At 41.2% G+C, this 25,983-nt stretch overlaps 1 long non-coding RNA gene across 1 annotated transcript in view; it reads left to right on the forward strand.

The window, feature by feature from the left end:
• Positions 1-17,229, forward strand: part of LOC122558667 — a 25,927-nt gene extending 8,698 nt beyond the window's left edge. The window contains exon 3 of the long non-coding RNA XR_006314216.1: positions 16,771-17,229. This is a non-coding gene — a long non-coding RNA (uncharacterized LOC122558667). The remainder of the gene's footprint in view (positions 1-16,770) is intronic.
• The last annotated feature ends 8,754 nt before the right edge of the window (positions 17,230-25,983 follow it).

Here is a 25,983-nt window from a genome sequence, read left to right on the forward strand (position 1 = left end):
ACTTAATGGTAAGGTCCCAGGGAGTGTTGCTGAACAAAGAGACCTTGGAGTGCAGGTTCATAGCTCCTTGAAAGTAGAGTCGCAGGTAGATAGGATAGTGAAGGCGGCGTTTGGTATGCTTTCCTTTATTGGTCAGAGTATTGAGTACAGGAGTTCGGAGCTCATGTTGCGGCTGTACAGGACATTGTTGGAATATTGCATGCAATTCTGGCCTCCTTCCTATCAGAAAGATGTTGTGAAACTTGAAAGGGTTCAGAAAAGATTTACAAGGATGTTGCCAGGGTTGGAGGATTTGTGCTATAGGGAGAGGTTGAACAGGCTGGGGTTGTTTTCCCTGGAGCGTCGGAGGCTGAGGGGTGACCTTATAGAGGTTTACAAAATAATGAGGGGCATGGATAGGATTAATAGACAAGTCTTTTTCCTGGAGTGGGGGAGTCCAGAACTAGAGGGCATAGGTTTAGTGTGAGAGGAGAAAGATATAAAAGAGACCGAAGAGGCAACCTTTTTACGCAGAGGGTGGTATGTGAATGGAATGAGCTGCCAGGGGATGTAGTGGAGGCTGGTACAATTGCAACATTTAAAAGGCATTTGGATGGGTATATGAATAGGAAGGGTTTGGAGGGATATGGGCCAGGTTCTGGCAGGTGGGACTGGATTGGGTTGGGATATCTGGTTGACATGGATGATTTGAGCCGAAGGATCTGTTTCCATGCTGTACATCTCTATGACTCCCTGACTCTATGACCGTAAAATGTTTGAGTTATTGCAGAAATCCATCAGGTTGCCTTATGCCCTTCGGGAAAGAAATCTGTAATCCTTACTGGGTTGTTCTAAATGTGACTTGGCCTTTGGTGAAAAGTGTTAGGTAGTCAAAACTATCAGAAATGACCTAACAAGTCTCACAGTTATCAAAAAGATGCCTCACCACCATCGTTACAAGGGTATGAGCATACAAACTGAGCATATTACTGCAATATTCTTGATATCATTGTGCTGCTAAAAACTGTGTAGAGTCTGTAAATCTATGTAAGAAGCATTCTACATTAGTTTAATTATGCCAAGAAGGTGCGGGAGACAGCAAGATCATATGCATCAGTTCCAGTGATGGTCTCGTTAACATACTAAAGTCAGACATAACCCCTTATATTATAATTACCCCAACAAATGCTTCACTTGGCACTATATCCAAAAGCTGTTAATCAAACAAATGTATCAGTTTTTATGACAATTAGGTAATATCAAGCATCCCTAAAGCCTTCCAATAAGCCTTTGGTTTGGAAATAAACTCTTCCAATGCTGCCTTACATTTCTCAAGATGTCACATGATGACTAATAATGTCTTAAAATGAAGGACTGGAAAGTTGTAATATTTTAATCCCCAGTGGTGCGTTCCCTCAATAGACATTCTGCAGGTGTACATCTACATGTCATTTCATTCCAACGGAATTATACTGATTCTCTGACAAGTGTAGTCTTCAGTGTGAGAGAAATAAATGTGTAATTAAGCATTTAATGGAATGCCTGTTAATGCTACTTCATATGGTTTCAAGGCTCTGCTTATATTTTCAAGTCTTTTTAATCCCAGATAATTTTATATAAAAGCACATTTACTTTGATATCTATCATTGCCTTTCTCCACAAAACAACTGTGTTAACCATCTCCTTTTTGAATACTCAAGGCAGATTCCGTTCAGCAGACAATGTTGAGTAATCATAACGGTTAGAAATTCCTTAATGCCCAGCTATAATGGATGTGTGAGGATGGCGCAAGACAGATAAAACATGGCATACCAAAACAGCAGCTCTCCTGACAGGAATAGCTGCAAGGAGCAGCTGCAGTAGCAGTAACTGTGAAATTGGAAACATGCAAACAACCCGATGTTACTGCAAATCTGTGCCAAAGATCACTCTCATTCATGTTAACGTTTAATTTGTTTTTCAACATTTACTTCCTTGCACATATAGCTTTGTTGACAGTGAGCAAAAGAAAATCCAAGGGTAATTAAGCTTTGGACATTTCAGAACAAAGGAGAAAGTACGGTATTTTAGTTCTTAAACCACTTCCTCAAAATAAAATTCCTCTAGCACAGTTTAGAATGCTGTAAGCTGAAATAATAATAGTCACAAATGACATTGTTGTTAGGCAAGAAAAGAAACTCATATTAAAACGCATTTATCTGTGACTTCTAATGTGCTGAATACTGTAACTTTTGGTGCACTTAGTGGCTAAATATCATTTCCTGTTGCTCTAGGGCATTAATACACAATAAAACCAAACAAAATGATAAAATGGCATAAACTTTATAATACAGATTCTGGCTGCTTAGTTCAGCAATTGGTTTATGTTGATGCTTATGCTCTTTGTGAACTCCTTCTCAATTTACTTTATCTTAATCTATCAATTTATCATACCATATTTGATTAAAATTAAGCAAGGTTATAAATATAAATATAAAAGTTATGCTTTGATATAACACTTTATCAGAATTAATAAAACACCCCAATCAAATCAGTTATGTGTGCTCACAAACAAACAAACACAGAAATTTCTGGAAAAGCTCAACAGGTCTGGCAACGTCCGTGGAGAGAAATTAGTGTTAACATTTCGGGCCCAGTGACCCTTCCTCAGAATTGGTTATTTCTGCTTCTGTTTTAGATGTTGAATGATCCAATTATTTCCATTTCTCTTTAAGTTTTTTAATGTTTACAATCCTTTTTTTATAAGCAAGACACTGATATAACACGTGCAATGGAGAAAAATCCCTTTATGCAAAATGCTCAGGCATATTTGTGCATTTGATTGAGAAGAAGAACAGAAATTCATTTACACTTTGCCTTTGTAATCGACTTCCGTTGGCTGCTTTTTGTTAGACTGGTTGTGTAGTTGTCCAAATTTCACTGAAATTACTCAGTGTTATTAAAATATAAAACAATAATAATTTTTAACTGTACTATTTTAATATGAATAACTACTCCAAATCCTGCGAGAATAATATATTGCCTGTTAGAATGTCATGGGTCAACAGCTTTGAAAAAATCTTATTGGTTTCATGTAATACAGTATTTCAAATCTTTTATCATATTCAAATATCTTTATTTGCTGTAGTTACTCATTATAGTTTCTCAGCCTGTCACACATTGATGCTTAGAGTAGAAGTACAGCCATATATAAATAAAAATATATATCAAGTGCAATGCTATTCAAGTGAGAATTCAGTTTTCTGCCAAGGCTGACCACTACTTGATTGATCTAAACATGCTTTTAGTAGTGATAACCCAAGCCATCTGTGCAACCTCACTAAGCTTTTGCCTGGCTTTGTTAATCCCTCCTTTATTTCAGTTCACCATTGATGTATAATGTTATGGTTCTGAAAGGCTTAATGTTGAAGAATGAGTTAAGCTCCATCTAATTTGATGTTCCCATTCAGTAATAGATGGGGAAATGTGGAACTTGCTCAAAATTCTGATGGAACCAAATGTAACATTATTGACTTGTGATAGTCTTCATTATTATATCTAACTCGCTAATATAATTTGTACTACTCCTACCAAGCACTAAGGTAGAATCTGTCATGTGAAAAATTCACATATTGCCACAGCTTTTTGTCTTGCACTCAACAGGACATTTTGCTAGGATATCAATTCAAGGGGAAAACCAACCTTTATAATGCATGTATAGGAGAGTGTTGATTAGTTATTGGCTGATTGTTAGAGGCTTTGCCATGGGGAATGCACACATTAATGCTGATTGACAGTTAACTGCCAGGCTTTGTTTATGTTTTAAACAAAGCAGGTTGACTGATAGGTCAGGACATTGCCTTGAGAAATGAACATGTGCCAGCTATTCTGTTGAGTTGAAAGAGCCAGAGTATGTGTACATGTAACAGTGTAAACATAGGAAGGATATTCCTAAGAGCCAGGGAGTCTGGAACTAGCTGTCATAGTTTAAGGATACAGGGTAGGTCATTTAGGACTGAGATGAGGTGAAATTTCTTCATCCAGAGACTGATGGGCCTGTGGAATTCTTCACCATAAGATGTGGTTGAGGTCAAAACATTGAATGTTTTCAAGTGCTAGATATAGATTTTAGAGTTAAAGGAATCAAAGAGTATGGAGAGAAAGAGAGAACAGGATGCTGAGTTGGCTGAGCAGCTATGATCATATTGAATGGTGGAGCAAGTTTGAAGGATTGAATGGCCAACTCCTGCTCTTATTTTCTATGTTCTTCTGCTCTTTATGTCTGTAAAGAACAGGGTCATATGTATGAATAGATGTAGTTTCAAGTACACGCAAGTGTGCCACTCTACAAGCCAGGTTGACAATTTTGAGTCAACTGTAGCTTTTTAAGACAACTCCTTAAGACAGCAGAGTTCTCAGGGAAGATTCTAGGGACAGTCCCAATTTAACGTTTAGTTGGGAAGTAACTGTTTTGGAGCTATGTAAGTAAAATTAAAAATCCCTGTTATACCAGGGGAAAAATAGTAAGTTAACAGTAATGTACACCAGACTGGGAAAACTTCGCAGTTAAGAAAAGAGAGCTGACCATTCATAATGGTCCTTGCTGCCAGCACAAGGGCACTCCTATCTTAAGGAAGTCAAAGGCCATAGATTCAATTTTTAACAAGGCTGCATCACCAGGGATATCACGGGGCAGATTAATTGCAATGAAAAAACAATTCAGGAGATAAATAAGACAGTGTCTAAGAGGAAGATAGTGTTAGAAGACCTTTAAATTGTGATTGAACTGGAGATTAATAATCCAAACAGAGATTTTTAGAAGATTTATTCAACTCACAACCATAAAACCTTATTGGAAAATTGTGAAAGAGGGTGCACATTGTGTTTTAGGTTATGAAAAGTGGGGAAGTGACCATTTTGTCCCGTGCAAGAGTTTGTAACATTCCTTTTAGCTGCAGACGGTTGGAAAATGTCCATTTTGAGTAGAAAGTAGCAAACTAACATTTTGACCACAAAAGACAGAAAGATGCCTCAGCAAGCAGCACAGAGATGCAGCATTGGGAGTGGGGGGGGGGGGGTTGTCTGTTTGCTTGCTGAGCTGGTGGGTTTGTGTTCAGACATTTCATCACCATACTTGGTAACCTCTGAACAAAGCCACCAGCTCAGCGAGTGAACAGACAACTTGGTTCTCAACCTGAGCTACAAATCTTCTCCAAAATTTCGAACAGCATTGGTATTTAACAGACTTTAAAGGTCTATTGTAAGAAAATAACAAACATTGTGCCAATACATAATTGAAAGCAAAAAATGAAGGAAACAAAATCACAGTTTAATAGCTTGTAAAAATTTTAAAAATAGCCTTGCTGTTTAAGGAAGTAAATGGCTTTCAAAAGAAGAGATAAAAACAACATTAACTAATGGCAGGATTAAAAACTTTAAAGCCAAGTCTAATGCAACATTCAGATACTGTACTACAGTATTTAAAATAGTCAGGAGGTAAGAAGACTATATAAATATATAAGGAGAAAATGGCAGGAAAAATGGGGAAACATGATGGCTCAGTGGTTAGCACTGCTGCCTCACAGCATCAGGGGCCCGTATTTGATTCCACCCCGGGAACGTCTGTGTGGAGTTTGCTCATTCTCCCCGTGTCCATGTGGGTTTTCTCCATGTGCTCCGGTTTCCTCCCACACTCCAAAGATGTGCAGGTTAGATGGATTGATCATGCTAAATTGCCCAAACTGTTCAGGGATGGTGGGTTAGTTATGGGAAATGAAGGGTTGCAGACAGAGGGGCTGGTTGAAATGCTCTTTGGAGTATCAGTGAGGACTTGATGGGCTGAATGGCCTGCTTCCACGCTGTGGGAATTCTGATTCTATGAAATGGTACTATCTCAGGAATTTAATATCAGAGATGAGGCCACTTGAGCACCATATTGACAATTGGGGTGAAAACAATTCTCAAGGGATAGAATTCCTTCACAATTAGATCCTAAATCTCAAGATGAACAAGAGATTTTGCTGTTGTGTTCATTAGGACCTATAGCTATTTGACTAGCTACGTCTGGGGAGGCAATGGCTGAATGGTATTATTGTTCGGCCATTAATCCAGAAACTCAGCAAAAGAATTAGGGGAAGTGACAGCCTAGTGGTATTATCGTTAGACTGTTAATCCAGAGACCCAGGCAATGTTCTGGGGACTAGGGTTCAAATCCTTTCATGGTAGATTGTGGAATTTGAACTCAATAAAAATATGTGCAAGTAAGAATTGATTGATGACCATGAAACCATTGTCAATTATCAGTAAAACCTGTCTGGTTCACTAATGTCTTTCAGGGAAGGAAATCTACCACCCTGACCTGGTCTGCCCACATGTGACTCCAGATTTATAGTAATGTGGTTGACTCTCAACTGCCTTCTGAAATGGTCTAGCAAGCTACTCAGTTGAATAAATCATTATGAAGTTCTCAAGAAAGATATTAAACCAGATGGGCTATCTGGTATTGACCTAGGTACCTGAAAAGACAACAGCAGAAACAATCCTGTAGATACTGAAAAGTCCTCCTTACGAACATCTGGGGGCTCATGCCAAAAATGGGAGAGCTGTCTCACAGACTGTCAAGCAACAGCCTGATGTAGTCACAGTGATGGAATTATACCTTACAGACAATGCCCCAGACACTACCACCACTATCCCTGGTTATATCCTGGCCCACTAGCAGGACAGACCCAGCAGAGCTTGTGGCACAGTAGCCACGAGTGATATTGCTGATGAAGGGCTATTGCGTGAAATGACGATTCTCCTGCTCCTCAGATGCTGCCTGACCTGCTGTGCCTTTCCAGCACCACACTCTCGACTCTGATCTCCAGCATCTGCAGTCCTCACTTTCTCCAAAAACATGCTTGACCTCTTCCTTCCCAATCAATCTGCAGATGCAGTCCCCACTTTCGCCTGCAGATGCAGATGTCCATGACGGTTTCTGTAAGAGTGTCTCCACAAGGACTGTGTGGTTGTCAATGTTCCTCCTTTGCAGTGAAAATACCCTCCACCACCATGTCACTATCACTGTGCTCAAATGGACAGACTTTGAATAGATCTAGAACTCAAGACTGTGCATCCATAAGTTGCTGTGGGCCATCAACAGCAGCAAATTGTACTCCAACATAATCTGCAACCTCATAGGCTGGCATTTCCCCTACTCAACCATTATTATCAAGCAGGGGATCAACCCTGATTCAATGGACAGTGCAGGAGGGCATGCCAGGAGCAGCACTAGGCATATCTAAAGTATCAAACTGGTGAAGCTACCAAACAGGGCAACCTGTGAGGCAAGCAGCCTAAGCAGCAAGTGATGGACACCACTAAGCAACCCCTCAACCAATGGATCAGATCTATGTTCTGCAGTCCAGCCACATCCAGTCGTGACTGGTGGCGGACAATTAAACATCAAGGCTGCGTTCAATCAAGTATGGTGTCAAGGAGCCCTAGAAAAATTAAAATCAATGTGAATCTGGGGAGAACTCTGCCTGGTTACTCATACCTGGCACATAGCAAGATGGTTGTTGTTGTTGTTGGAGGTCAATCATCTCAGCTCCAGGATACCCCGCAGGAGTTCCACAGGGTAGTGCCCTCGGCCCAACCATCTTCAGCTGCTTCACTAATGACCTTTCCTCTATCATAAGGTTAAAAGTGGGGACATTTTGATTTGATGTGTTATTGTCACTTCTGAGGTATAATTTGTCTGATTAGCATGCAAAACAAAACTTTTCACTTTACATAGTACATGTGACAATAGTAAATCAAATCAAAACATGTACTGAGTTACAGTGAAATGTATTATTTTGCATGCTATCCAGAAAAATCATACCTTGCATCAGGGTAATAGACCAGAGTGCAGAATATAGTATTACAGCTACAGAGAGGGTGCAGAGAAAGATCAACTCTCATATATGAGAGGTCGGTTTATAAGGCTGATAACAGCAGGGAAGAAGCTGTTCTTGAATCTATTGTTTTCAAGCTTTTGTAACATCTGCCCAATGGAAGAGGGTGGAAGAACGTATAACCGGGGTGGGAGGGGTCTTTGATTATGTTTGCTCCTTTTCTCAACACAATGGGAAATATCAACTGAGTCAATGGAAGGAAACTGGTTGTTATGATGGACTGGGCTGAGTTCACAACTCTCTGTAATGTTTACTGATGCCTGCATAATGTTCAGCACCATTCATGACTCCTCAGATACAGAAGCAGTCCACGTTCAAATGCAACAAAATCTGGATGATATCCATGCTTCGGCTGACAAGTGGTAAGTGACATATCCGCCAGACTAATGCCAGGCAATGACCATCTCCAGTAAGCGTCAATTTAACCACTGTCCCTTGACATTCAATGGTGTTGCCATCATTGAATCCTCCATTATCAATATCCTGGGATTATCATTAAGACTCAACTGGACTCGCCACATAAACACAATGACTGACTACAAGAGCAAGTCAGAGGCTCAGAATACTGCAGTGAGTAACTCACCTCCTGACCCCCAAAGTCTGTCAACCATCTAAAAGGCACAAATCAGGAGTGTGATGGAATATTCCCCACTTGCATAGATGACTGTAGCTCCAACAACACTCAAGAAGCTTGACACCATCCAAGCCAAATAAGCCTGCTTAATTGGCACTACATACACAAATAACCATTCCCTCCATCCCCAACATTCAGTTGCAGCAGTGCATAGCATCCACAATATGCACTGCAGAAATTCACTAACGATCCTTAGACAGCACTTTCCAACCCCACAGCCATGTCCATCTGGAATGACAAGGACAGCAGATACATGGGGCTATCCTCCATCTGCAAGGTTCCCTCCAAGCCACTTACCATCCTGACTTGGAAATATATCACCATTCCTTCACTGTCACTAGGGCAAAATCCTGGAATTCCCTCCATAACAGTATTATGGGCCTACTTATAGCATATGGACTGCAACAGTTTAAGAAGACAGCTCACCCCCAAGTTCTCAATGGCAACTAGTGACGAGCAATAAAGGTTAGCCAGCCAGCGATGTCCATGTTGCACAAGTGAATAAATAAATTTTTTCAAAAGAGATGATAAAAAGACTAAAATATGGAACAAGGGCACAGTTAGCTTTGAAGAAGTTTTGACAGCTTTTACTTTACTCTAAGAACAAAAAAAGATTCTCGACAGAGTAGGATTTTACAGAACAGCGTTGTTTCCAGAGGAATCCTTGAATATTACCATGATTGATCTCTACGGATTACTGAAAAATTGTGATTACGGAGTTTGAAATTAGGATCAATTAAAGATAGAATTAATGTAATTATTGTTGAGTCTTTTGTCAAATCTATTAAAATCCAAAGAAAGTTTGACTTTGACTCTCTGGAAGCTCCCTCTGCAGTTTTTTTTATTCATTCACACGATGTGGACAATGCTGGCTATGCCAGGATTTATTGCCCCGCCCTAATTGTTCAGAGGGCAGTTAAGAGTCAATCACATTGCTGTGGATCTGGACTTACATGTGGGCCAGACCAGGTAAGAATGGCAGTTTATTTTCCTAAAGAACATTAGTGAACCAGGTGGGTTTTTCCTGACAATTGATGGTGGATTTATGGTCATCATTAGACTCTTAATTCCAGACTTTTATTGGCTTCATCTGCTGTGGCCGGATTCAAAGTAGTGTCACGGAAACATAGAATCCCTACAGTGTGGAAGCAGGCCATTTGGCCCATCAGGTCCACACAAACCCTCCGAAGAGCATCCCACCCAGACCCACTTCACCACCCTATACCTGTAATTGTGCATTTTCCATGGCTAATCCACCTAGCCTGCACATCCCTGGACTCTGTGGGTAATTTCCCATGGCCAATCTACCTAACCTGCACATGTTTGGAGTGTGGGAGGAAACTGGAGCACACAGACGAAATCCAAGCAGACATGGGGAGAATGTGCATCTCCACACAGACAGTCACCAAGGCTGGAATCGAACCTGGGTCCCTGAGCTGTGAGGCAGCAGTGCTAATCACTGTGCCACCCACCATGCCAGGTCCCTGTGGCATTCTTCTCAATTCACATTGCCATCCTGAAAATGGCCCCTTTATTCCAACTCTCTGTCTTCTAATAGTTAGCCAAAACTCCATCTATACTCACATAGTGCCCTCAACACATGGGCTCTTATTTGTTTCAGTAGCCTTATGTTCAGGATCTTATTGAATGCATTTTGAAAATGCAGATATACCACATCTACTTGTTTGCCTTTATCTATCTTGTTTGTTACTTACTCAAAGAATCCAATTGAATTTGTCATGGAGCCATACTGACTCTCTAATCACAGAATCACAGAATCATACAGCGTGGAAGAGGCCCTTTAGCCCATCAAGTTTGTACTGACAAAGATATGCTACTATGTACACAAGTCCTACTTTCCTGCTGTAGGCCAATAGCCTTGAATGTTACATACTTCAAGTGCTCATCCAAGTACTTTTCAAAGTTTATGAGGTTTACTGCCTCAATTACCATCCAAGACAACACATTCCTACCCTCACCACCCTGAGTGAAAATGATTTTCCTCAAATCCCCTCAATACTTCCTGTCTTCCACTTTAAAATGATCTCTCCTTGTTATTGACCCTTCAACTAAGGGAAACAGCTTCTCCATGTCCCTCAACCTTCTGTACACCAAAGAAAACAACCTGAGCTTATTCAGTCTCTTTTCATGACTAGGAGAAAGTGAGGACTGCAGATGCTGGAGATCAGAGTTGAAAAATGTGTTGCTGGAAAAGCGCAGCAGATCAGGCAGCATCCAAGGAGCAGGAGAATCGACGTTTCGGGCATAAGCCCTTCGTCAGGAATCTTTTCATGACTAACCTGCTCCATCCCAGGCAACATCCTGTGAATCTTCTCCAGTGCAATCACATCCTTCCTATAGTGTGGTAACCCAGAACTGCACACAGTACTTCTGTTGTGGCCTAACTGAAGTTCTGTACAGCTCCAACATGACTTTCTTACTGTATAATCTATGCCGTAACTAATAACTGCAAGTGTCTCATATGCCTTCTTAACTATCCTACATACCAGTCCCGCCACCTTCAGGAATCTGTAGACAAATATCCCAAGATCCCTTTGTTCCTTGAAGCTTCCTTCTTCCAAACTGCATCACCTCCCATTTATCAGGGTTAGATTCCATCTGCTACAAAGCCAACCTTTGTGTCATCCACAAACTTACTTATCAACTCTCCCACATTTGCAAACATATCATTTATGAATTTCACAAAAAAAGGGACTGAGCACTGAACCCAGTGGTATGTCACTGCACACCAGGTTCCAGTCACATAAACAACCTTCTACCACCACACTCTGTCATCTATCACCATGCCAATTTTAGATCCATCTTACCAAGTTACCCTGGATCCCATGAATTTTTACTTTCTTTATCAGCTTCCCATGTGGAACATTTCAAAGGCCTTGCTGAAATCCATATCAACTACATCAACTGCCTTACCCTCATCCAAACACTAGGTCACCACCTCAAAAAATTCCACCAGACTTGTTAGGCATGACACTCTTTAATAAAGCCATACTGACTACTTCTGATCAAATCTTGCCTCTGTAAATGGAGATGAATTTTCTCCTTCCCTATTTTCTCCAAAAGATTTCCTACCACTGATGTTAGACTCACTGGTCTATAGTTCCCTGGTCCACCTCTACCACCCTTCTTGTAAAGTGGAACCACATTAGCTGTCCTCCAGCCCGCTGGCACCTCTGTATGGCCAGTGACATTTAAAAAAATTCCTCTCACATAACCCACAACAGTCAGGGATACAGCTCATCTTGTCCTGGAAATTGTACACTTTTAAATCTGCTTGAATCTCCCATACTACCTCACTTTTTATATCAATCTGCTCAAGAACTTCACAATCCATCTTCTGTACTCTGTACCTGAGTAAAGACAGATGTGAAACATTCACTTAACACTCCACCAATGTCCACTGGCTTCATGCACAGATTGGTCCCTAATGGGCTTCACTGTTTTCCTGGTTGTTCTCTTCTTCTTAATATACGTTTGGAATATTTTAGGATTCTCCCCCAAATTGCCCACAGGTGTTTTTCTCATTCCCTTTCTTTGCTCTCCTAGTTGCATTCTTGAGTTCCCTCTGCATTTTGTATATTCCTCTCACACGTGTGTTATATATCCCTCTTTTCCATTTCACCCTAAAGGGAACGTATTGGGCCTGCACTCACCCCAATACCTTTCTGAATGGCTCTCAATGTTCTGCTGTAGATTTACCCTCAAGTAGATATTCCCAGTCTATTTTGGCCAGATCCTGCCTTATTTAAATAACATCTGCGTTACCCCAAACCAAAAGCTTTTTTTGTAGACCATCTTTTACCTTTTCCATAACAAACTTAAAACATTCGGTCTTGTGGTCAGTATCACTAAAATGCTCCCACACTCTCACCCCGAACACATGCCTGCTTCATTCCTCAGAATTAAGTCCAGCAGTACACTGGTAGGACCATCTATGTGTTAGCATAAAAATGCACTCCATTTTAAGGAATGTTCCCCCTTTATACAATGATTGCCTCAGTCCCAACTCTGCTTGATTATATTGTGTGTTCCTAAATGGTCTGCAATTATATTCTTTTGAATACACTTTAATATTTTCCTAATAACAGATGCTAAGCCTATAGTTCCCCCCCCAAATTGCCTATAGTTGCCTGCTTGTTATCTTCTTCCATTTGTGAATAAAGGTGTTACATTGGCAATTCCCAAATCATCTGTGACTTTTCCAGAATCTCAGGATTCTTAGAAGATTACAATCAGTGCATCCACTATCTCTGTAGACATTTCCTTTAGTTTCCCAGAATGTATCCCATCAGACCCAGGGGCGTTATCAGTCTTCATTTCAGTGTTTTTATCTAGTGATATTTATTATTTCTTTCTCCATTCTTTTGCCCTTGATAGTGTTGTTATTATGAAGACTGATACAAAGCATTTACTCAACTCCTCTGCCATTTCCTTGTTTCCCATTACTATTTCCCTAACCTCATTCCTTAAGGAGTCTATGTTTGCTTTGGCCTCCCTTGCTTTTTATGTATTTAAAGAATCTCTTGCTGTCCATTGTTATGTTACTTGGCTAATTGCCCTCCGAGTTTATTAACCCCCTCTTCTCATTTTATTATATATTTTTAAAAACTGTCCTAATCCTTTGGCTTCCCACTAATGTTAGTCACTTTTGTTTTCTTTCAATATAATATTGCCCTTAGTTTCCTTGGTTAATCGTGGTCTATCACCTTCCTAGCATCATTCTTACTCACTGGGATATATCTTTGTTGTAAGCCATGAAATATTTTCTTAAATATCTGTCGATTTTATCAACTTATTTTCTATTCACAGCCCAATCCAATACACTCTGCCTGTATTCCTTTTTAATTGTCCTTCTTTAAATTTAGGACAGTTGTTAACAACCTAATATTCTCACACTCAAACTGAATGTTAAATTCCACTACGTTATGCTCATTGTTTCCGAAGTGGGCTTTCTTTCCTAAGATCATTTATTAAACTTGCCTCTTTCATATTGCTCTGGTTGGATCCATAAACATAGATCCGGAGAGTAATATCTTCCTAAATCATTTCCTTATGGCTATCCGATTTTCCCAGTTTAAATGAAGGTTAAAGTCACACATGGTTACATTCTGCTATTTTTACATGCCCTCATTGTCTCCTGATTTATTGCCCATCTTAATGTATCGTTACTCTTAGGGGACACATGGGCTATTCCCAACAGTCATTTCTTCCCTTGTTATTTCTTACCTTCAACCATAGAGATCCTACATTTTTTGATTCAAGATAATTTTTCCCTTGCTATCTTTCTTTCTTATTTAATCTTATTCTAACCTACTCTACCACCCTTTTCTACCTGCCTGCCCTCTCAAAAGTCATAAACCCACAAATATTTAATTCCCAGTTTTGATTTCCTTGTAACCATGTTTCCATCAATGTGGATCATTTAAAAATGGACTTCACAAACAGGGTTTGAGGAGGCACACTACCATTTAAATGCAAATGAATATTTACAAACCATCCCTGTTATAGACAGACATGAAGGGCAATAAGAAGATTCAATTCCTTCTTGTTGCTATACTCTGTTCAATTCTTACAGTCTTCTGAGACTCATTGTAAACTTTCGCACTGTCTGTCTGTGGATAACTTATTAGAATCGGAGTTCAGGAGGTAAAGGTGTCATTGTTATAGTCCTACTGGATTGTAGGGCTGCTCTCTTGGTAGAGAGAAATGACTGATGATGGTTTAACCTGAGGTAACCACACCTTAAGTGAGGGGTGACGCTGAGAAGGTGAATCCTTCATTAGAGATAACCCTGGCCGCAAATCAATTATCCTGATGCATGATGCTAAGGTGTCAAGGCTGGTTTGGTAGCATGGCGAAAGTCTTAATGCAGCTTTCTCGGTGGTGAGCAATCACACACACTAGCCATTGCAATATGTACGGAGACAGGGATAGTGCTGGGGTTTGTCACTACAGAATCTGATCCTGGTTTGAATTTACTCATGAGCTCCTCCACTGATCTCCAGTTCTGCTGCATAAGTTGAGGTCCACCTGAAAATCAGAACGGGATGACAACATTGTCTCTTTTAATCCACCTGTGATTTTGGATCTGCGACTGCCTTGTTCACAGGTACAGCTGAATTAGTAGGGACATGAACATTGGCCCGACTGAATAAGTTACTCACTTATGGGCTAATTAGAACTAGCCTGTAAACCTGGCCCGACATGGCTTGCGATTCCAAAATATTACAGCTGGATATTTCCTTAATTAGGGGAATTGGAAAGGGACAACTGTATGTCCATAATGGAATTGATCTGGTTTTCCATTCGTTCAATTAAATGGTTAAAATCAATCGCATTTGTCCAGTCTGTCTTCTCTAACTTTTTTTTGTGACTGTTCACAAGCCATTTTTATTTTAATCAGGCAGAGGAAGGGGAAAATCAGAAGCCACTTTTTTACCCTGGCATGCCATCTTTCTCTTCTGTGTCCAGGAAATTAAAACTGTCCCTAAGAGTTGAACTTTCTAGGCTAAGTATAAAGTTCTGCTTTCTCTTGTGTTCACCAGAGTTGGTTGGATGAAAGAGTAGAAGAGTGTGGCACTGAAAAAACACAGCAGGTCAGACAGCATCAAGGAGCAGGAAAGTCAACGTTTCAGGCATAAGCCTGATGAAGGGTTTATGCCCAAAACATTGACTCTCCTGCTCCTCGGATATTGCCTGACCTGCTGTGTTTTTCTAGAGCCACACTTTTCAACACTGACTCTCCAGCATCTGCAGTCATTACTTTCTCCTTTGTTGGATGACTTGCTAGAGGTACATGACACCGGAGAAGTTTAAAGCAACACTATTGCAATGGTCATTTTTGCATCATCCATGTTACTGAATTATTCCCATATATATGAGTTTATGACAATGATCATTGGAAAACCTTGACTGGTAATCATATTGATTGGATTGGATTTAAAATAACAACTGCTTAGCAAACTAGATAATTTGCCCCATGGGTTCAAGCTGAAATAAATATGAAAATGAACAAGCAAACTTTAATGGTGTATGATGTGAGTTGGAGTTTAAAAGAATGAGAGGCAACCTTACTGAAATATATAATATTCTTAGATAACTTAGAATCCCTGTGCTGTGGAAGCAAGCCATTTGACCCTTTGAGTCCACACTGACTCTCCAAAGAGCATCTCACCCAGTTCCCAATAACCCTGCATTTCCTATGGCTAATCGACCTAGCCTGCATATTCCAAGACACTATAGTCAATTTAGCATGGCCAATCCACATCGCTTGCACATCTTTGTGACTGTGGGAGGAAACTGGACACCAGCAGAAACCCACACAGAACATGTAAACTCTGCGCAGACAGTCACCCAAGGGTGGATCGGAACTCAGATTCCTAGCGCTATGAGGCAGTAGTGCTAACCACTGAGTGGCCATGCTGCTTGACAGGGTAGATGGGGAGAGGTTGCTTCCCTTGTGGAAAGTTTAAAATCAGAAGACATAATCCCAGAGTAAGGGAGTACTCATTTAAGACAGATGTGAAGAGGAATTTCTTCTCTCAGAGGGTAATGAATCTGTGGAATTCCTTCCTGCAGTGAGCTGTAGAGGCTGGGTTATTAAAAATATTCAAAGCTGAGATAGACAGATTTGTAATCAATAAACAAATTGAGAAATACGGGGAAAAAAGCAGGAAAGTGGATTTAAGGACTATCAGATTAGCCACGATTTCATTGTATGGCAGAGCAGATTGGATGAGCCGAATGAGGTACTTATGCTCTTATGTCCTTATGATCTTATCGTCTTCTTCTGCAAGCAAACAAAGTGAAAGTAAAATAAAGAGTATGAGCAAACAATTTTGATAAGTAATGTGCACAATGAATCATTTCACAGACTGAAATCCAATTCTTATAAATGCTGTGATGTTAAGTGACATGTGGGGGTGTGGGTGGGGAAAGTGCACATTTTGAGAAATCTGCCAGAAATGGAGGAATCTAGATACTATATGAAGGAATAATATGTCCTTATGAAATTCTTGCATCCTCTCATTTATTAGAAATCTTTACTAGTTTATATCAGCTTTTGTTGTAATTTTAACCTCTTTATTTTCTTCCTCTCATTCATACCAAGATGGCGGCAATGTAGGATGTTCCTGTCAGAGCTCCTATGCTCCGCCTGTTCTTTTTCTTTCTCTTTCTTTATTTTTCTCCCTTTTTTTGTCTTCTTCTCTCCCTCAGCACTGGAGGCAAATACAGGCACAGGGGCAGGCGCTGGCAGCGAGCCTTGGAACAGCACGTGGGTTACAAGCCCCAGAATGCCGCAAGCTGCGAACCCTGGAGCAGCTGAATGTCAGTGCAAAGCAGTCTGGGGCTTGGAGTGGAGCGGGAACGGCAATTGAACTGGGGTATGGCTCAGGCGGTCAAACCACATGCGTGGTCCTGCGCTGAACTGCTACACTGTAATGTTTATTTAAAATTCCTACCTTACTGTAATGTCATTCCTTTAACGTTATCCTATTTTTAACTTATTTTTCAACTCTGTAAGTAATACAACTACTTTTATTCCTCTGCTGTATCCAAGAATTGTACCTCTGTACGTGTACCTAAGATGTCACCATAAGATGGCAGACATTGTAAAAGCTTTTCATTGTATTCCTACAGTGGAGTACATATGACAAAAAAATGATATTGTATTGTATTCTGTGTTATGAGATTGAGGTTGAAATAAAACTTAGCATAAAGCTGGTAAAGACTCGACTGAACTACTCATCGGGAGATTGGAAGATTAGAAGATAAGATTAGGAGTTCAGAATAGCCTACTCCCATTCTTAATGAAATGGTAGAAAAATGCCCTTCTTTGACAGTACTGAAAACATAAAATGCTGGAAGTCACAGTGGGTCATGGAGAGAGAGAGCAAGCTAACGTTTTGAGTCTAGGTGGAAGCAGGCCCTTTGGCCCAACAAGTCCACACCGACCCTCTGAAAAGTAACCCACCAGACTTATTTCCCTCTGACTAATGCACCTAGCACTATGGGCAAGTCAGCATGGCTAATTCACCTGACCTGCACATCTTTGAACTGGAGGAAACCCACACAGACACGGGAAGAATGTGCAAACTCTGCACAGTCGCCCAAGGCTGGAATCAAACCTGGGCCCCTGGTGCTGTGAGGCAGCATTGCTAACCACTGAGCCACCATGTCACCTGAATATTCAGTAACAAATACCAACAATTGTAAATAAGAAAACTATCGATGTAAAATGACACAGATGTTTCAGTAAAAATGTTGTAGGACATTGTAAAGCACAGTGCACTCTTGACATAAATCTTGCAGTAAACATTCTGAACATCTCAATGAGTCTGTTGACAAAGCCATTGGCTTTCAATAGGCTACGTGCAGATGTGAGCCACAAAGTATGTGGTTCCATTGGTAAAGAAATGTATAAAAAAAGCAAATGTAATGAACACGACAGTTTTAAAAGGAAATAAAAAATTGCATAACATCGTAAAAATCTGTTGGGTTTCAAACCAAAGTTAGATCTTTGGAGGTCGTGAGCTGGTCACATGATAAACACTGAGTCCACATCAGGAAAAATCTGTGGGAAGGGAGGACATTTCCAATGCGCAAACTACTTCCCTAAATTAAAAAAAAATCAAACAGCTGCTGTTTCTCTTACCCACATAAACCAAATAGCATGTTATGCAGTTTGTGTTGCAAGGAGTGTTGTCCATGAATTGTTGAAAGTTACTTTGATGGTAGTGATAAGCTCAAGCTGAAGACCGCTGCAGGTGCAGCTTTGTACTGTAGGGTTTCCAATGGACTTTTAAAAAAAAATGTTCAATTTGTTTGCTAGCTTAAAAAAAATCCTGAAGTGGTTGATTGAAGTATTCGCAGTGTTTTATCTGTGTTCTATAATCTTTCCAGGAAATATAAAGTCTTTAAATAAATTTTCTCAGGGCATGTGGGTTTTGTTAGTTAACCAGTATTGATTACCCATTCCTAACCGCCATTAAGAAGGTGTTGGTGAGATGTACTGCTGAACTGCTGTAAACATTAGGGTGAAGAAACACTCACAGTGTCTTTGAACATTATGAAGAAGAAGTTTGCATTCGTTTAACATTTATGTAAGGGACCTTCATTAAGTCCACTGTAAATTGCACTTGGGGAGTTAAGACCAGGATTAGATGTGTGCTAGGTGGCTTTAAAACTTTTGGGAGAATTGGGCCAGTGTACATAACCAGATCATTTATATTCCCAAGGTATACTCCTCTAATTGGGGGAAATTACATTGAGGGACATTGGACTTTGCTCACTGTTGGTGAATAAATAATTGGATGTTACCATGCTGTGTGTATTAGGTGTTATTCAATTGCAAGAAGACACTGCTGGATTTTGAAGATGGGTGGGGCAACAGTTGGTTGTGGAGGGATGGTCAGGGCTAGACCCTCCTGTTTGTTGTGGAGAAAGAGGTGAATATTGTTGTTCAGTGGCAAGGTCACGGATTGCAGGAGTGATGAGAGCTGGGCACAGTGCTTAGAAGGGAATGGGAGTAATGAGGTTGGAAATTGGGCTGAGTGGAACATGTGTGGAGGTGAGTAGACTATTTCAATTCTCAATGGCTACAAAAGGGGTGTAAGAACATAAGGAACAGGAGCAAGACTGGACCATTAGCCCCTTGACATGAAGGATATGGTGTCAAATTATTTGAAGATGCAGGTTGACCATGAGTTAATTCAATGATGGTACAGACTCAAGTGGGGCTAGATCTACTTCTATTTCATGTTCATAAAAGAATTATCCATAATCTTTGACACTGTTTCCAATATTTATGAACTTTGCAGTGCCATTTGCAGTTTGTATCTTTGTTTGACCATCTGCAGCCATGGTGGAGGAGAATATTGGATGTTAGGTTGCATTGGAAAGCAAAGCTATTATTGGGTCTCCCGTTGGAGTCAAGAGTAAAGTGGTGTGACTTGAACAAATTTATTTTGAAAAGGGTTTGCCACATCATGTCAATACTTTTTCAAAGAATGCACTTGATGCATTATTTGCGAAAGTGCAGATGGCAAAAAATTAAAAGATGAATTTACAAAAGCATTTTGGGAAAAGAACGTTATCACCTTTAAGTTTAAAGAGAGAGAGAAAGCAATTTGAAGGCTACAAGATTATAGGGAGTGAGGAAGTGACACTTGAGTTTGATTAATCGCTGTTATCCAAACATTTGAAGAGATATGTCATTAGGTCTCAGAATAGACATGATCTCATTAAATGACTGAACAAGCTTGAATAACTAAATGGCCTCTTTCTATTCCTATATTCTTCTGCTCATTTTTGCAATCAAGCTCAAGGTAATTGTGGTATGGTACGATGTGAAACATAGAAAATCTGAAAAGAAAGGGATATGGTGCCGCAGCAATAAGAGAAGCTTTTCCCAGATATACGACACTAATGAGCAAATTATGGAGTGAAGGTGTGTTGTGGTTATGCCACTACAGCATTGAGAGTTCATATCCCACCAAAGATATGAAAGTGAATTCACAAAATCTTATAAATCCATAAATGTAACTATGTCAGTTTCTTCATTGTAGTAAAATGGCACCAGGTTCACTGATGCGTTTGCGGCATGGGAGCATTCCGACATTGACAATGGCACATATAAAGGCAATTATACCTTCTTTCTTGTAAAGACTGTATTTCTTTTTCCAGTGTTGTTTTTTTTAAAGACTATGGAGTGGAGCCAAGGCAATTTTAACATGTGAAGTTGATTATTGTGGACTAGGAATGAATCAACAATGATGGAAATGTGTTGCTGGAGAAGCGCAGCAGGTCAGGCAGCATCTAGGGAACAGGAGAATCAACAATGACCAGCGTAGAGGCTGGTATTCCATCATCAAGTCACCTTTCATCGATACATGTGGAATCCTTGACACTAATCCAGCTCCCTCAGAGCCAGGTCTCAGAGTGAACAGGATGTCTGGCACACCCGCTCTTATCTGGATTAGAGGTGCTGGAAAAGCACAGCAGATTCAGGCAGCATCCGAGGAGCAGTAAAATTGACGTTTCGAGCAAAAGCCCTTCATCAGGAATACAGGCAGAATGCCTGAAGGGTGGAGAGATAAATGAGAAGAGGGTGGAGGTGGGGAGAAAGTAGCATAGAGTACAATAGATGTATGGGGGTGGGGATGAAGGTGATAGGTCAGGAAGGAGAGTGGGGGAAGGTAGCAAAGAGTACAATGGGTGGATGGGGGTGGGATGAAGGTGATAGGTCAGAGAGGAGAGTGGAGTGGATAGGTGGAAAAGAAGATAGGCAGGTCGGACAAGTCATGGGGACAGTGCTGAGCTGGAAGTTTGGAACTGGGGTGAGGTGGGGGAAGGGGAAATGAGGAAACTGTTGAAGTACGTTTGCTACCTTCCCTCACCATCCTCCCTGACCTATAACCTTCATCCCCACCCCTACTCACCTATTGTACTCTATGCTACTTTCTCCCCAGAATCTGGTTTCCAGCATCTGCAGCCATTGTTTTTACCCATCCACACTTATCTGTCAGCCACAGCTCCCTGATTGGACCAGATTAACAGTCCCGATCAGGGAACACATATTCTATGAGGACTATCTGGCTGACCCAGTTGCAATCACTATGTCCCTCTCCATTTGAATCACAGGACATTGGCTGATTCTTTTTTTTTGCAGCTCCCCCCGGGGCGTTTTAGCACTGGGTCAGGTTCCTCCAATTCTGCCTCTGGTGCAGGCGGCCTGTAACTACAGCAGCTCATCTCTTGTGTCTGGAGTGTCTGGGATTACTTAATTCACTTCTCAGGTGGCAAAGATATCGAAGCGGCAACATCTACCTTGCACCTTGAAGAATCTAAGGTGTCTTCAATGCTTAGCAGATCGGGAGAATCCATGGGTTCCGGAACTGATCAGAAGGCAGTCGAGGAGCCAGGCATGTTTTGCTCCCACGTTGTTTGCAAATTTGCAGCTTTCACATGGTCAATGTGCGTGTTCAGGACCATCACACCAATATAAACTTCATACATCACTGGAATAATCCCACATTGACCATGCCTCTTACCCATAAGGGCCATTCCCATGATTCCTACATCAAACTTCAACCCCTGAAGTAAAGTATCTCTCTTGCTTGTGTCTGTCATTGGCATTCCCGATGCCATTTCACCTTCCCTGCCTCCTCAGGTCCAGGAAGATCAGTTTTAACCTGATGTGGAGTCTTCTCCCCATTAGTAACTTTGCTGCAGCTATCCCTGTAGGTGTGTGAGGGATGGTCCTATTGTCAAATAGGAACTGCGACAGTTTGGTATCTAGCGAAGCTGTAGGCTGTTTCTTTAAGCCTGCCTTCAAACTGCTCTTTGGACTGTTCTTTCGGTCAGGTCATGGGACGATGGATGGTATGGATCTTCCTTATGTGCCAAACAGTATTCGACTTCAGGAAATACTCAAATTCCTTGCTACCACCAGACATATTGTCTCACCAACATCTTTATTTTGGAAAATTCCTGGATGACCCTGGTGGAGTTCAGCCAGTATCTGGTAACGATCTTTGCATGGGACAATCACTCTTACTACCCATAATAATATACCATCCTCTACTGTGACCCTGTCTCCCCAGGTCCAAACAGATTTCACTTTGGGTTGTGATGGACGTTTGGTTTCCCCCATCACCACTAGCTATTTCAGTTTTGTTCGAACTAGATATTTCTGCATCCAAAGTCTGATATTGTAAGCTGTGACTGGAAATATGTCCAGAAAGTTTAAAACTAATACAAACTTTTCCAGTGGTGGTACCACTGGTCTTGCATCTGCCAGTGGGAGGTGGCTGAATGCATTCACATTTGCTACTCGTCCTTCTGAATAGTGTTCCAACTTGTACTTATACACATTTAGAATTAGAGCCCACACAGGTAGAATTTGGCACAAAGCTTTGGGTAGCACTGTCTTGTCCTCTTTAAGTAGACCCAGCGGACGTTTGTTCTCCATTATTTTTATAAATTTACATCCGTTAAGGTATTGGTAGACTCCAAACATGACGGCCAAAGCTTCCTTCTCTTTCTGGGTGTATTTATGCTCTGCATTAGCCAAAATCATGAATGCACATATTATTGGGCATTCCTCTCTATTTGTCTACCTATGATGTAATACTACTCCAATGCCATACAGGGAGGCATCACATGTCAATACCAGATCTTGCTTGGAATCATAGTGTGTCAACATCTTAGAGGATGACAGCTGTTTCTTTGCTTCCCTGAAAGTTAAGGTTTGGCTGTGCGACCAATTCCAAGGTAAAAACAATGACTGCAGATGCTGGAAACCAGATTCTGGATCAATTGTGCTGGAAGAGCACAGCAGTTCAGGCAGCATCCGAGGAGCTTCAGCAAAATCGACGTTTCGGGCAAAAGCCCTTCATCAGGAATAAAGGCAGAGAGCCTGAAGCGTGGAGAGATAAGCTAGGGGAGGGTGGGGGTGGGGAGAGAGTAGCATAGAGTTAAATGGGTGAGTGGGGGAGGAGATGAAGGTGATAGGTCAGGGAGGAGAGGGTGGAGTGGATAGGTGGAAAAGGAGCTAGGCAGGTCAGAAGGCTGACCCTTTTTAAAGACTTGATGCAAAGGTGTCAGGATGGAGGCCTGATTATGCATGAACTTTCAGTAATAGTTCAACAGCCTACGGAAAGACCTAAACTCTGGTTAGACATGGGAGCTTGGTGCACTTTTGATCATCCCCACGTTATCTTCCAATATGTATAGCCTGGTCTTGTTGACTCTGTAGCCCAAGTATATCACTTGGGGTGCCTGGAACACATACGTTTTCCCTTCTAAGGTATATGCCCACCTGGGAGAAACATCTAAGGATTATGTCCAAGTTCTCTAAATGCTCCTTATTGGTTTTCCCTATGGATGGAAGCCAGTGACAAGTGGTGTTCTGCAAGGCTCAGTGTTGGGACCACAACTTTTCACTTTATATATTAACGATCTAGATGAAAAAACTGAGGACATTCTTGCTAAATTTGCAGATGATACAAAGGTAGTTAGAGGGACAGGTAGCATTGAGGAGATGGGGAGGCTGCGGAAGGATTTGGACAGGTTAAGACAGTGGGCAAAGAAGTGGCAGATGGAGTACAACTTGGGTAATTGTGAGGTCTTGCAGTTTGGTCAGAAAAATAGAGGCATGGACTATTTTCTAAGTGGGGAGAAAATTCAGAAGTCTGAAGTGCAAAAAGACTTCAGAGTTCTAGTCCAGGATTCTCTCAAGATAAACTTGCAGGTTGAGTCAGTAGTTAGGAAAGCAAATGCAATGATGGCATTTATTTGAGAGGACTTGAATATAAAAGCAAGGATGTACTTCTGAGACTCTATAAGAGTCTGGTGAGACCACATTTGGAGTATTGCGTGCAGCTTTGGGCCCCATATCTCAGGAAGGATTACTGACCCTAAAGTATATTCAGAGGAGATTCATGAGAATGGTCCTAGGAATGAAAAGGTTAACATATGAGGAATGTTTGAAGACCCTGGGTTTATACTCGATGGAGTTTTGAAGGATGAGGGGAATCTAATCGAAGCATACAGAATATTGAATGGCCTGGATAGAGTGGATGTTGGGAAGATGTTTGCATTGGTAGGAGAAACTAGGACCCGAGGGCATAACCTTAGAGTAAAGGGTTCCTTTATCTAAAAGGTAAACCTTTTAGAACAGAGATAAGGAGAAACTTCTTCAGCCAGAGAGTGGTGAATTCAGTACCACAGAAGGCTGTGGATGCCAGGTCATTGAGTATATTTAAGACTGAGATAGATAAATTCTTCAGTATTAAGGGGATCAAGGGTTATAGGGAGAAAGCAGGAGATTGAAGTTGAGAAACTTACTGTGATTGAATGGCAGAGCAGACTCGATGGGCTGAATGGCCTAATTCCTGCTCCATTGTCGTATGGTCTTATGGGCTTATTATTAGCATGCCATCCAGATAAATGGTAACCTTGGGTAGACCTTGTAAAATGTTAGAAATCACACAACACAGGATTATAGTCCAACAGGTTTATTTGGAACCTTTCAGAGCATTGCTCCTTCATCAGGTGGTTGTGGAGTACAAGACCATAAGTCACAGAATTTATAGCACAATAATGCAGTGTCATGCAACTGAAATGATATATTAAACAAACCTGGATTGCTGTTAAGTCTTTTATCTTTTAGAATGGGTTCCAGGTTTCGGTTCATTAATATATAAATCCCAGAACTTTTTTTAAGTCACCTTCTCAAGATAACTTAAGATTTGTAGCTTGGGTGCTCGTTGTTGTGGTTCTGATCACCGAGCTGGGAATTTGTGTTGCAGACGTTTCGTCCCCTGTCTAGGTGACATCCTCAGTGCTTGGGAGCCTCCTGTGAAGCGCTTCTGTGATGTTTCCTCCGGCATTTATAGAAACATCACAGAAGCGCTTCACAGGAGGCTCCCAAGCACTGAGGATGTCATCTAGGCAGGGGACGAAACGTCTGCAACATAAATTCCCAGCTCGGCGAACAGAACCACAATAACTTAAAGTTTTATAACAAAAGGTGATATCTCATCTCAGACAATGCACTAAAAGTGTGAGGTTAGAATCTGTCTGTATCCCAGTCTTGAGTCAGACTGGTTCTATTTCCAAAGTGGAATTTACAATATATTACACGGATTGACTGCCTGCAGATTGCGCATATTTTGAGCAAAATAGAATGTATCTGCAAATATAATTTGCAAACACAAATTCACTCCCATAGATTTATATGTGTGTGCACATGCATGTGAGAGAGAGAGAGAGAAAGAGAGTGAATGTGTGCATGTGAGTTTGAGTGTACGTGAGAGTATGTGTGTTTGCATGTGTGAAAGCTTGGTAAAGTGTGTGTGTGAGTATGATGGAATATAAGCCTGTGAGAGGGTATGCACATGGGTGAGAGTGTGGGGTGTGACTGTGTGTGAATATGAGAGACAGCGTGTGCATGAGAGAGGTCTGTGTGAGTGCGTCAGTATGTAAGAGTTTGTGTGTAAGCATGTACAGTGTTGTGAGATCACCTGTAGTGTGACATGAACCCAAGGTCCTGGTGGAGACGATCCCCATGAGTACCGAACTTGGCTATCAGCCTCTGCTCAGCCAATTTCTGTCTGCCTTGGAGGATGGTCACCTGAAGATCTGAGGCCGAATGTCCCTGATCGCTGAAGTGTTCCCTGACTGGGAGGGAATAGCCCTGTCTGGTGATTGTTGCGTGGTGTCCATTCATTTGTTGTTGTAGTGTCAGTTCAGTCTTGCCAATGTACCATGCCTCGGAGAATCCTTGTCCGCAGCGTATGAGATGGACAACGTTGATGAGTCACATGAGTACCTGCTGTGTACATGGTGGGTGGTGTCCCTCCAGATAATGGTGGTATCTGTGTCAACACTGTGACCTGAAGGTGCTCAAGGATGCCCTCATAAGAA

This window comes from Chiloscyllium plagiosum, chromosome 17, assembly GCF_004010195.1.
Source record: "Chiloscyllium plagiosum isolate BGI_BamShark_2017 chromosome 17, ASM401019v2, whole genome shotgun sequence".
NCBI classification, from domain to species: Eukaryota; Metazoa; Chordata; class Chondrichthyes; order Orectolobiformes; family Hemiscylliidae; genus Chiloscyllium; species Chiloscyllium plagiosum.